This window comes from Pan troglodytes, chromosome X, assembly GCF_028858775.2.
Source record: "Pan troglodytes isolate AG18354 chromosome X, NHGRI_mPanTro3-v2.0_pri, whole genome shotgun sequence".
Classification (NCBI taxonomy): Eukaryota; Metazoa; Chordata; class Mammalia; order Primates; family Hominidae; genus Pan; species Pan troglodytes.
In genome coordinates, this window is record NC_072421.2 from 72,221,500 (window position 1) to 72,234,290 (window position 12,791).

Consider the following 12,791-nt stretch of genomic DNA (forward strand, 5'->3'; position numbering starts at 1 on the left):
AACTTAGTCGGGCATGGTGGCACACAGCTACTCAAGAGGCTGAGGCAGGAGCATTGCTTGTGCCTGGATTAAGAAAATGTGGTACATATACACCATGGGATACCATGCAGCCGAAAAAAAGAATGAGATCATGTCCTTTGCAAAAACATGGATGGAGCTGGAGGCCATTATCCTTAGCAAATTAATGCAGGAACAAAAAACCAAATACCACATGTTCTCACTTATAAATGAGAGCTTAATGATGAGAACACATGGACACAAAGGGGAACAATAGACACTGGGGTCTATCAGATGGTGGAGGGTGGGAGGAGGGAGAAGATCAGTAAAAATAACTAATCGGCACTAGGCTTAATACCTGGGTGATGAAATAATCTGTACAACAAACCCCCATGATTAAAGTTTACCTATATAACAAACCTGCACATATTCCCCTGAACTTAAAAGTTAAAAAAAAGAAAGAAAAAGTTGAATTTCTGATTTTTTGTGTCCTAGTAAAATTAGATACTACTATAGTTAGTAGTAGTATTATCTCATGTAAGTAATTTTTGTAAAGGCCTGGAGAGAGTAAAAAAAAAAAAGGAATATTATGAGCAACTTATGCCCACAAATTTGATAATCTAGATGAAATGAACTAATTCCTTGTACAACACAATCTGCAAAAACTCACAGACAGAAGAAATAAACTATCTGAATAGACCTATCTCTATTAAAGAAATTGAATCAATAATTTTTTAACAAAATTCACATTTTATTTAGATTGAAATAAACTATACAAAATTGATTTTCTTCACCAAAAAAGCAATATTTCCATATTTTTCTAGATAAACCACAACACTTAGTTTTGTAGGTTTTCCAGGTTTTGTTTATAAATCAAGATGAGGCAGTAGATAAGAGTCACGGGAAAAGACAGAAAAAAAACCAGACAAATCAGTTGTCAGTATCCATGGCCTCTGATTCTGTCTTAACCATGAAACAGAACTGTTCAACATATACCTGCTAAAAAGCTTATGAAGATGTAGGCTCCACAAAGGAATGTAAACAGCAATAACGAGATGTGGAACAATGGCAGGCTCTTCCATTCAAACTTTGTCATTTGTTCCTTTAAGTTCAAGAAAGACAAAATCTACACTGAAATCCTTGTTTGGCGAGCTCACAAGCTTTTCTCCAGTAATTTCTTGTAACTGTCCAATATAGATTTTTAACATACTTAAAACTCCTATTAGACAAAGGTCAATTGTGGGCTTCACTATAACATTTTATAAAATGTAGTCCTTCCTCTCACACCTCTTCAAAATATATTTCTTCAAAGAATTCATAACACCCAACAAGTAGAGATCCATAGTGATAATAAATGCTATGTCTAAAATGACTTAACTAAAACAATTCCAGAGTGCCGTGCAGAGATCACGCAGAAGGAAACATGGCATTTTCAATGTTCTCTTCTGGAAGAACAGGTAGGTCTTCAAAGCATGAGAGTTCAAACAGGGGCCATTTAAACACGTAGATTATCAATGGCTAAGGTATTCAATGGAGTTCTGTAGGCAAAGATATTTAGTGATTAAGTGGCCTACATACATCGTACGGCTTTTCTTCCAAATATCAAATATAAGATAGCCTATTTTTAAGAGTCTCTTAGGTATTTTCCACGGTTTCGGAATTATCTGTGTGAAACTCTGACTTACTTGTATAGAGTTTAATATATGTGTCCACCACTAAATCCAGGTGGTGTTTTATATCAAAATTTATGTTAAGCAAAGCCAAGATACTCGACCTTTGGTCTGTCAAAATGATCCTCAAATATGCTTTAAGACGCTTTCGTCCATTTTCATACTGCTCATTCTCAACCTTCATCACAGGAAGAATACACAGGACCTTCAGCAATGCATACACATTAGGAAAAAACTTGATGTCAGGCAGGTGGAGGGCTTCATAGATGGTGGATGGAAGCTCTATATCTTTCCCCCTGTGTTTCCATTTGATTCTCCAACAATGAAGCTTGGCTGAGAGCATGTCAAAATTGGGTAAGTCACTTCTATACGTGTCAGCATAGTGTTCCTCTGATGTATTGAATTTGAGTTGTCCCATGACTGAGGGTACCAGAGATAAGCATTTAAGAGCTCTGAGGTGCTGTTCTGAGAATATATCTTTAAGTTCCTGAATAATGTGCTCCACTGTTGGGACACTTAGGGTTTCTTTATAGTAACTCTCAGAGGTTAGCTAAGATTCCAGGTTACCCTGGTGAGCTCTGCGGAATTTCCCAGGGAGTTTCATTTGAATATCAAGTTTGGTTGCCAAATTTGTGGCTTCCTCAAACCAAAATTCATTATAAATTTCAATATTTTCCATCACTTCGTTGAGTGAATGCAGTACTGCAGTCAAGCTACTGGCTGCAAAGAAGACATCAGAGGTTTGCCCCTGGAGATTTTTCCCAAAGGTTCTTTTAAAAGATAGGACATTTTTTAAGAACAACAGTAGTAACAATGAAATCGAAATCTGTTACTGTACTGCAGCGTACAAATACTCGGCCAGCTATACAGTTATTCCATCTAATATTTCTCATTGAGAATGGCAGATCTCCTTCAGTTCTTTACCCCTTTCTTTACTGTTCTGAAAAAGAACAGAAATTACATTGTGAAGTTCTAAAAGCAGTTGTGGTGATCGATGGAAAAAAGAACAAACTTCCTCAATTGTTCTTAATGCAACGGATACTCCCATAACAGATACTGATTTTGCCAACCACATATTTAAGTCACAGGAAGAGCAGAGTGTGTAGACAGCTTGGGGATATTTCTCTAAAGGTCTAGAAGCAACAACTTTCATTTTGGAAGAAAATCCGCCGGACACGGTGGCTCACGCCTCTAATCCCAGCACTTTGGGAGGCCGAGGCGGGTGGATCACAAGGTCAGGAGATCAAGACCATCCTGGCTAACACGGCAAAACCCCGTCTCTACTAAAAATACAAAAAACTTAGCCGGGCGCGGTGGCGGGGGCCTGTAGTCTCAGCTACTGGGGAGGCTGAGGCAGGATTATGGCGCGAACCTGGGAGGCAGAGCTTGCAGTGAGCCCACATGGCGCCACTGCACTCCAGCCTGGGCGATAGAGCGAGACTCTGTCTCAAAAAAAAAAAAAAAAAAAAAGAAGAAGAAGAAGAAGAGGAGGAGGAAGAGGAAGAAGAAGAAGAAGAATAAGAAGAAGAAGAAGAAGGAGAAGGAGAAGGAGAAGAAGAGGAAGAAGAAGATCAACTAGACACAATGTAAGCCTGGCCACAATACTCCATTATTGAATCCCCACTTCTCAGTTATTATAGTGTGAAATTTCACAGCCAAAATTTCTGTATGAACATCATAAGGCAGGAAGCCCATAAGGCAGGAAGCCCATAAATTCCTCTCTTAGGTTATGGGACTCATCAACAAACCTCACCAACACAGGTAGGTGCTCTTCCCCTGCTATGTCCACTACATAGTCAGTGATAATGGAAAAGAAGTGTGAGTCTCTCATTTCCCTGTGAGTTTCTTCTCGAATACAGCTCTCACAGATCTCTAGCATCTGCCTCTGCTGTGTTTTTTAACAAAACAACGTGTTAACTGCAGTTGTGTCAAACTGCTTTCTCAGAACTTCTTCACCAGAATTTATTCAGCACTCCAGCAGTGCCTGAAAGTTATCTGGAGTAAAGAGACCTTCTGGGATTTCATCAGCCTCATGTCCATCCAGAGGTATGTTTTGCTTTCCCATCAGAATCAAGATTTCAAATAGAGATTTTAGGTATTCTTTGTTTTCCTTTTCTTCAAGGGTTAGAGGTAAAATGTCCTCATCTTGCCCTTCACCCTCTTCTTCACTGGGGTTCTGAGAATTACTATTGTTGGTTTCTTTATGTTTTGGTTCCTGCTCAGAAGTTTCATCAAATTTTTTCTGTTTCAGTGTCCTGATTTTGTCTGCACTCAGTTCTTTTATTCGTTTTCTGTGTCTACTATGTGGGTTGTTCAAATGACTGGTAAGATCAAATATTGTTGGTATTACATTATCTTGAAGAACTGTCCTATAAGGACTAGTTCTACAGATCATGGAGGTCTCCAAATCTTTGGCACATAACCGATAATGTTTATTTAGCTGATCAGGTGTTTTATCTTCTAAGTCTGCTCTCCTACAATTCTCCACCCACTTCTGGCATCTGGCCGGGTTCCGCAGGAACCTGAAGAAGGCCAGGTCGGACTGCGTGCTCTTCCACGTGCACTTGGGGGCAGCGCAGAAGTTCGTCATCGTCGCCCGCCCGCCAGCCGGCCGGCCCAGCACCCCCTCCCCGCCTCCTCAGGGCAGTCCGCCCGCCCGTCGGGGCTGGGGAGGGGACTGAATCAATAATTAATAACCTTCCCAAACAGCTGGCACTAGGGTTCACTGGTGAATTATACCAAACATTTAAGGAAGAATTTATATAAACTCTCTACAGTCTCTTCCAGGAGGTAGAAGCAGAGGGAACACTTCCTAATTTATTCTATGAGGCCACCATTACCCTAGTACCAAAATCATATAAAGATACTACAAGAAAAGAAAACTGGCCGGGTGCGGTGGCTCAAGCCATAATTCCAGCACTTTGGGAGGTCGAGGTGGGAGAATCACGAGGTCAGGAGTTCGAGACCAGCCTGGCCAACATGGCGAAACCCCGTCTCTATTAAAAATACAAGAATTCGCCAGGCGTGGTGGCAGGCGCTTGTAATCCCCGCTAGTCGGGAGGCTGAGGCAGCAGAATAGCTTGAACCCGGGAGGCAGAGGTTGCAGTGAGCCGAGATCGTGCCATTGCACTCCAGCCTTGGGGACAAGAGCCAGACTTCCTCTCAAAAAAAAAAAAAAAAAAGAAAAAAAGAAAAGAAAACTACAGGCCAACATTTCATGAATGTAGATGCAAAAATCCCCATCAAAATATTAGCAAATATCCATAATGCATACAAAATTATACACCATGACCATGTGTGATTTATTCCATGTATGCAAGGCTAGTTCAACATTTGAAAATCAATTGATGTAATCCATCACATCTACAGGCTAAAAAGGAAGAATTATATGATCATATCCATAGATGTAGAAAAAGCATTTGAGAAAATTCAACACTCATTCTGAGTGATGCTATAGTAGTGTATACATTTGTCAAAGCCCATAGAATGTACAAAATCAAGAATGAAAATTTAAACTGTGGACTTTGAGTGATAATGGTGTGTAAAGGTTGGTTCATCAATTTGAAATACATGTACCACTTCTGTTGTGGAATGTTGGTGGTGAGGGAGGCTATGCATGTGTGTGAGAAGGAGTATATGGGATCTCCCTGTACTTTTCATTCAGTTTTGCTGGGAACCTAAAACTGCTCTAAAAAGTAAAGTCTATTTTTTAGAAAAATGGAGAAGCCATTCTGGGTCACACCCTAAATAACTGGTAGACCTGGAACTCAACTCCAGATTTATTTGAGCACAACTGTCTTGTCCTTATCCACTGTGCCACAAGATCTACTTTGAATTTCACCTTGTTTAATATTTCTTTGCTGAACACAATTGACTAGATGGAAAATGGACTTGACTCACCATTTAGAAAAGCAAGGAACCTAATTTTTTTGTAGAAATGATAATAATATATTTCTAATAAAGGGTACATTTCAGGAAGAAAAATGAAGGAAAAGTTAAGACATTTCTAGATAAAGAAAAACTGATGATATTCATCACTAGCAGACATGCCCTACGACAAATGCTAGAGCCAATCCTTCTTCTGGGTATATACTGAAAGGAGATGAAATCACCATCTTGTATAGATATCTGCACTCTCGTGTTGTTGAAACATTATTCACAATAGCCACAATATGGATACAACATAAGTGTCCATCAATGGACAAGTGGATAAAGAAAATGTGTTTTTTACATATATGGATATGTGTGTGTATTTATTTATTTATACACACCCACATATATAATGAAATATTATTCAGCCTTTAAAAAGGAGATACTGCCATTTGCCACAAAATGGATGGACCTGGAGGACATTATGCTAAGTAAAATAAGCCAGACACAGAAAGAAAAATATAGCATAATCTTACTTATATTGTGCACTATATTTTTTAAAAGTCAAATATGTAGTACAGACAGAATGAAACAGTGGTTACCATGGGTGGGGATAGGGAAGAAACAGGAAAATGTAGGTCAAAGGATACAAAGTAGCAGATATGTAGGATGAACAAGTCTAGAGTTTCAACATACCACATTAGGACTGTAGTTAATAAAATTGTATTAAAGATTCTTGTCAACTAAGTAGAGTTTAGCTGTTCTTGTCACAAAAAAGTAACTATGTGAGATGATAGATATGTTAATTTGCTTCACCACAGTAATTATTTTACTATCTACATGTATTCTATAACATGTTGTAAACCTGAATACACAATAAGATTTATTTTTAAAAAATAAATGCTAAAGGGAGTCTTCCAGACTGAAATAAAAGGAAAACAGAAAGTAATTCAAGGATAGCCAAAGAAATAAAGAACAATGGTAAAGGTAGATACACAAGTGTTATTGGCTGAATTGTGTCCACCAAAATTTATGCATTAAAGTCCTAGCTTCCAGTACTTCAGGATGTGACTATATTTGGAGGAAGGGTATTTAAGAAGTAATTAAGTTAAAATAAGGTCATTGGAGTGGGACCTAATCCCACATGACTAGTATCCTTATAGGAAGAGGAGATTAGAATACAGATACACACAGAAGAAAAACTATGCAAAGACACAGGGAGAAGATGGCCATCTACAAGCCAAGGAGAGAGGCTGCTGAAGAAACTAACCCAGTCGACACCTAAATCCAGGACTTCTATTCTCTATAACTACTGGAAAACAAATTTTTATTGTTTAAGCCACTCAGTCCGTGATACTTTGTTATGACAGCCCTAGCTACCTAATATAATAAGTATAAAAAGCCAGTAGTATTGCATATTTGGTTTGTAACCATTTTATTTCGTAGAATTTAAAGGACAAAGATATAAAATAATAATTTTAAAGTTATGCTAACGGGTACACAATGTATAAAGGTGTAATTTGTGACAATAACAACATAAAAGAGGGACAGAGCTGTAAGGGGCCAGAGTTTTCTAGTACTATTGAAACTAAGTATTAATTCAAAGTTGAGTGTTACAAAGATAAGATAGTAATTGTAATCCCCAGGGTAATCACCAAGGGAAAAACTGAAAATATACAGAAAAAGAAACAAAGAGGGATTCAAATGGTACACTAACAAAAAAAAATCAATTAATCACAAAAGGAAGCACTAATGGAGGAAGTGAGAAACAAAAAAGATAATATATTAGTATGCTAGGGCATATAAATATATATGTATATATAAAATACTATATATATAAAAGACACATATTAGTATACTAGGGCTGCCATAACAAAATATAACATAAAGGGTGGTTTAAACAACAGAATTGTGTTTCCTCACACTTATGGAGACTAGAAGTTCAATATCAAGGTGTTAGCAGGTTTAGTTTCTCCTAAGTCCTCTCTTCTTGTCTTGCAGATGGCTTCCTTCCCATTGCATCCTCACATGGTCTTTTCTCTATGCATGCACATCCTGGTGTCTCTCAGTGTGTCTTAGTCTAATATGGACATCAGTCAGATTCGATTAGAGCCCACCATAATAGCCTCATTTTTACTTATTTACCTCAAAGGCCCTATTGCAAATACAGTCATCATCTGAGGTACTGGGGGTTAGGCTTTCAACATATAAATGTTGAGGAAACACAATTCAGCCCATAATAAGACATACAGTAAACATGGCCAGGCATGGTGGCTCACGCATGTAATTTCAGCACTTTAGGAAGCCAAGGCTGGAGAACTGCTTGAGGCCAGAAGCTTGAGACCAGCCTGGGCAACATAGTGAGACCCCATGTCTATGAAGCAAATTCAGTTAAAAAGCATTAGCTAAGCATGGTGATGCACACCTGTACTCCCAGCCAGGGTGACAGAGGGAGAGCCCATATCTTTAAAAAATGTTATTTGTGACATCAATAATATAAAGTGGGGGAGTGATGCTGTAAAGGAGTAAAGTTTTTGTTGTTCAACTTAAGTTGTTGTCAGCTTGAAATAGAATGTTATAACTTTAAAACATTTTATGTAGTTGCAATGGTAATCAGAAAAAGAAAATACCAATAGAATATACACAAAAGGAAATGAGAAGGAAATCAAAGCATGTCACTATAAGAAAAAAACAATGAAAATGAAGGAAAGCAGTAAGAAAAGAAAGGAGGGAAAAGGGACAAAACATACAGAAAACAACAAAATGGCAGTAAGAAGTACTTCACTATCAGTAATCACTTTAAATGAAAGTGGATTAAACTCCCCAAAATACATAGGTTGGCTGAATGGATAAAAAATCAGGATCCACCTGTTTGCTATCTATAAGAGACTCACCTTAGATCTAAGGACATGCATAGACTTAAAGTGAAAGGGTGGAAAAAGATACTACATAAAAATGGTAACCAAACAGAGCAGGATGACTGTACTAATATCAGACAAAATAAGCTTTAAGTCAAAAATTGTTATAAGAGACAAATAAGGACATTATATAACAATAAAAGAGACAATTCACCAAAAAATATTATAAATATTCATGCAACAAACATCAGAGCTCCTAAATATATAAACTTTGACAGAATTAAGTGAGAAAAGAGACAGCAAAAAATATGAAAAATAGACAGCAAAATAGTAATAGTAATAGGAGACTTTAATACCCTATTTTTAATAATGAACGGATAGAACAACTAGACAGAAAGTCAATAAGAAAATAAAGGACCTGAACAAAACTGTAGACCTATTGGACCTAACAGACATATAGAACAGTCCACCCAAAAAGAACAGAACATGAACATGGAATATTCTCTAGGAAAGACCACATGTTAGACCACAAAACAAATCTTAACAAATTCAAAAATATTGAAATTATACAAAATATCTCTTCCAGTCACAATGAAATAAAACTAGAAATGAATAGCAGAATGAAAACTGGAAGATCCACAAATATGTGGAATTTAAATAACACATTCCTTTTAAAAAGGCTTAAAATATATTTTAATAAATAATAACATATTTGTATACAGTCAATGGGCCAGAGAGGATGTCATGAGGGAAATTAGAAAATACCTTGAGACAAACGAACATGAGACTATTACACATCAAAACTTATGGGATGCAGCAAAAACTAAGTGTGAAGTTTATATGTGTAAACACATACATTATAAAAAGAAACATCTCAAATCAACAACCTTACTTTATACTTCAGGGAACCAGAAAAACAATAACAAACTAAATACAAAGCTAGCAGAAGGAAGGGAATAATAAAGATTAATCAGAGATGAAGGGAATAGATAATAGAATGCATCAATGAAACTAAGAGATGTTTTAACAAGAGCAACAAAATTGACAAATCCTTAGGCCAGTCATGGTGGCACACACCTGTAATCCCAGCACTTTGGGAGGCCGAGGTGGGAGGATTGCTTGAGGCCAGGAGTTTGAGACTAGCCTGGACAACATAGCAAGACTCTGTCTGTACCAATAAAAAAAGAAAGAAAGAAAGAAAAAACTTTTAGCTATATTAACTAAGAAAAAAGAGAAGATTCAAATAATTAAAATCAGAAATGAAAAAATGGAACATTACAACTGATGCCAAAGAAATTTAAATGACAGTTAGAAAAAAATACTATGAGCAGTTGTATGCTGACAAATTGAACAAACTAGAAATAGATAAATTCATAGAAACACACAACCTACCAAGATTGAATCATGAATAGAAAATATTAACATATCGATAACTAGTAAGAAGATTGAATCAGAAATCAAAAACCTCCCAACAAACACATGCCCAGTAAGAAGGAGGCAGAGCGGCTGGGCACAGTGGCTCATGCCTGTAATCCCAACACTTTGGGAGGCTGAGGCGAGTGGATCACTTGAGGTCAGGAGTTCAAGACCAGCCTGGCCAACATGGTGAAACCCCATCTCTACTAAAAATACAAAAATTTGCTGGATGTGGTCATGTGCACCTGTAATCCCAGCTACTCGGCAGTCTGAGGCAGGAGAATCACTTGAACCTGGGAGTCAGAGGTTGCAGTGAGCCGAGATCATGCCACTGCACTCCAGTCTGGCAACAAGAGTGAAACTCCATCTCAAAAAAGAAGGAGGAGGAGGAGGAGGAGGAGCAAGATGGTTAAACAGAAGCCTCCATTGATTGTCCTCCCCACAGAAACACCAAATTGAACAACTATCCACAAAATAAAAGCCCCTACATAAGAATCAATCATCAGGTGAGTGATCACAGTACCTGGTTTTAACTTCATATCACTGAAAGAGGCCCAGAAGAAGGTAAGAAAGGCAGTCATCAATTGTAGACACTATGTCTCTCCCATCCCCTGGCAGTGACAGTAATGGTGTGGAGAGAGAATCTGTGCACTTGGGAAAGGGAGAGTGCAGTGATTGTGGGACTTACATTAGAACTCAGTGCTGTCCTGTCACAGTGGAAAGCAACAGTGGGCACAACTCAGCTGGCACCCATGGAGGGAGCATTTAGACCAGCCCTAGCCAGAAGGGAATCACCCATCCCAGTGGTTGGAACCAGAATTCTGGCAAGCCCCACCATGATGGGATAAACTGCTCTAGCGTCCTAAATAAACTTGAATGACAGTCTAGGCCACAACACCAGGCAGTGCAGCTTGCAGCTCCAGGAGAGACTCCTTCCCTCAGCTTAAAGAGAGGAGAGGAAAGAGTAAAGAGGGCTTTGTTGTGCAACTTAGATATGAGCTCAGCCACAGTAGTAAAGGGCACTGGGCAGAGTCCTGAGGCCTCCATTCCAGGCCCTGGCTACCAGATGACATTTCTAGACACACCCTGGGCCAGAAGGAGCTGCTGCCTTGAAGGGAAGGACCCAGTCCTGGCAAGATTAATCACCTGCTAACTGAAGAGCCCTTGGGCTCTGAATAATCAGTAGTGATATCCAGGTAATACTTGCCATGGACTTTGGGTGAGACTCGGAAATATGCTGGCTTCAGGCATAACCCAGCACATTCCAGGCTGTGGTGGTTATAGGGAGTGTATTAGTCCATTCCCACATTGCTATAAATAACTGAGTCTGGGTAGTTTATAAAGAAGAGAGGTTTAATTAATTGGCTCATGGTTCTGCAGGCTGTACAGGAAGCATGATGCTGGCTATGTGCTCGGCTTCTGGGGAGGCCTCAGGAAACTTAAAAACATGGCAGAAGGCAAAGGGGGAGCCAGCACTTCTCACATGGCAAGAGCAGGAGGAAGAGGGGAGGGGAGAGGTGCTACACACTTTTAAACAACCAGATCTCATGAGAACTCTATCACAAGAATGGCACTAGGGGGGATGGTGCTACACCATTAGAAACCACCCCAATGTTCCAGTCACCTACCACCAGGCCTCACCTCCAACATTGGGGATTACATTTCAACATGAGATTTGGCCGGGAACACAGATCCAAACCATGTCATTCTGCCCCTGGCCCCTCCAAAATGTCATGTCCTTCTCACATTTCAACAAAAGACGTGTTAATAGCTGCACCATTCATTATAGTCAAACACTGGAAACAACACAAATGTCCACGTCCATGTAGTATATTCCTCCAATGAAAAATATGCAGCATTCAAAATGTATGAACTATTGCTAGACACAACATGGATGACTCTCATAAACTTAATATTGAGAGAAAGAAGCCAAACACAAAAGATTACACAATGTATGATTCCATTTATATAAAGCATAAAAATTGATACAACTAATCTATGCTATTAGTACAGGGAGGGTGGTTACTGTTGTAACAGAAGAGGTTGTAACTGTAAGTAGGCAGGAAGGCAGCTTCTAGGATGTTCGTAATGCTACATTTCTTGATATGTTTGCTGGGATATAGGGATTGATTAAATGGGAGTGTTACATTTGTGAAAATTGAGTGAGCTTACATATCCACTTTTCTAAATAAAAGAGCTAACAATAAAAAGGCAAGAAGCCAAAACAATCAAATGGGGAAATGTAAGTCTTTTCAGCAAATGGTACAAGAATAACAGGCTATCCATATGAACAAAATGAACCTCAACTATTACCTTAAACCATATAGGAAAATTAATTTGAGATGGATCATAAGCCCAAACATAAAAGCCCAGACATAAAATCTGAAGTCATAAAGCTTTGAGAGGAAAACATAGGAGCATATGACTTGGGAATAGGCAGATTATTTATTTATTTTTATTTTATTTTATTTTATTTATTTTATTTTATTTTATTTATTTTATGTTTAGTAGAGACAGTCTTGCTATGTTGCCCAGGTTGGTCTCAAACTCCTGGGCTCAGGTGATCCTCCCTCCTTGGCCTCCCAAAGTTCTGAGATTATAGGTGTGAACCACTACACCTGGCCAAAGATTTCTTAAACAAGTCACACCCAAACAAGAAAAATTAAAAGACTAAATTAGACTTCTTTGAAATTTAAAATGTCTGCTCATCAAAAGACATTGTCAAGAAAATTACTATTGAGTTTGAGAGTTCTTTATATACAAATTATTTGTCCGATATATGGTTTGTAAATACTGTATTGTCTCCTCACATAATTTTACCCATGTATTTGTGTGGTCTATGTCACTTTCTATCCTGTATTTTAATTTTTTTTTTTTTTTGAGACAGAGTCTTGCTCTGTTGCCCAGGCTGGAGTGTAATGGTGCAATCTCTGCTCACCGCAACCTCTGCCTCCCAGGTTCAAGCAATTCTCCTGCCTCA

The 12,791-nt window shown here is 38.4% G+C and overlaps 1 pseudogene; it reads right to left on the minus strand.

The window, feature by feature from the left end:
- Positions 1-1,632: 1,632 nt before the first annotated feature.
- Positions 1,633-4,257, minus strand: LOC740249 (52 kDa repressor of the inhibitor of the protein kinase-like; annotated as a pseudogene).
- Between the last annotated feature and the right edge of the window lie 8,534 nt (positions 4,258-12,791).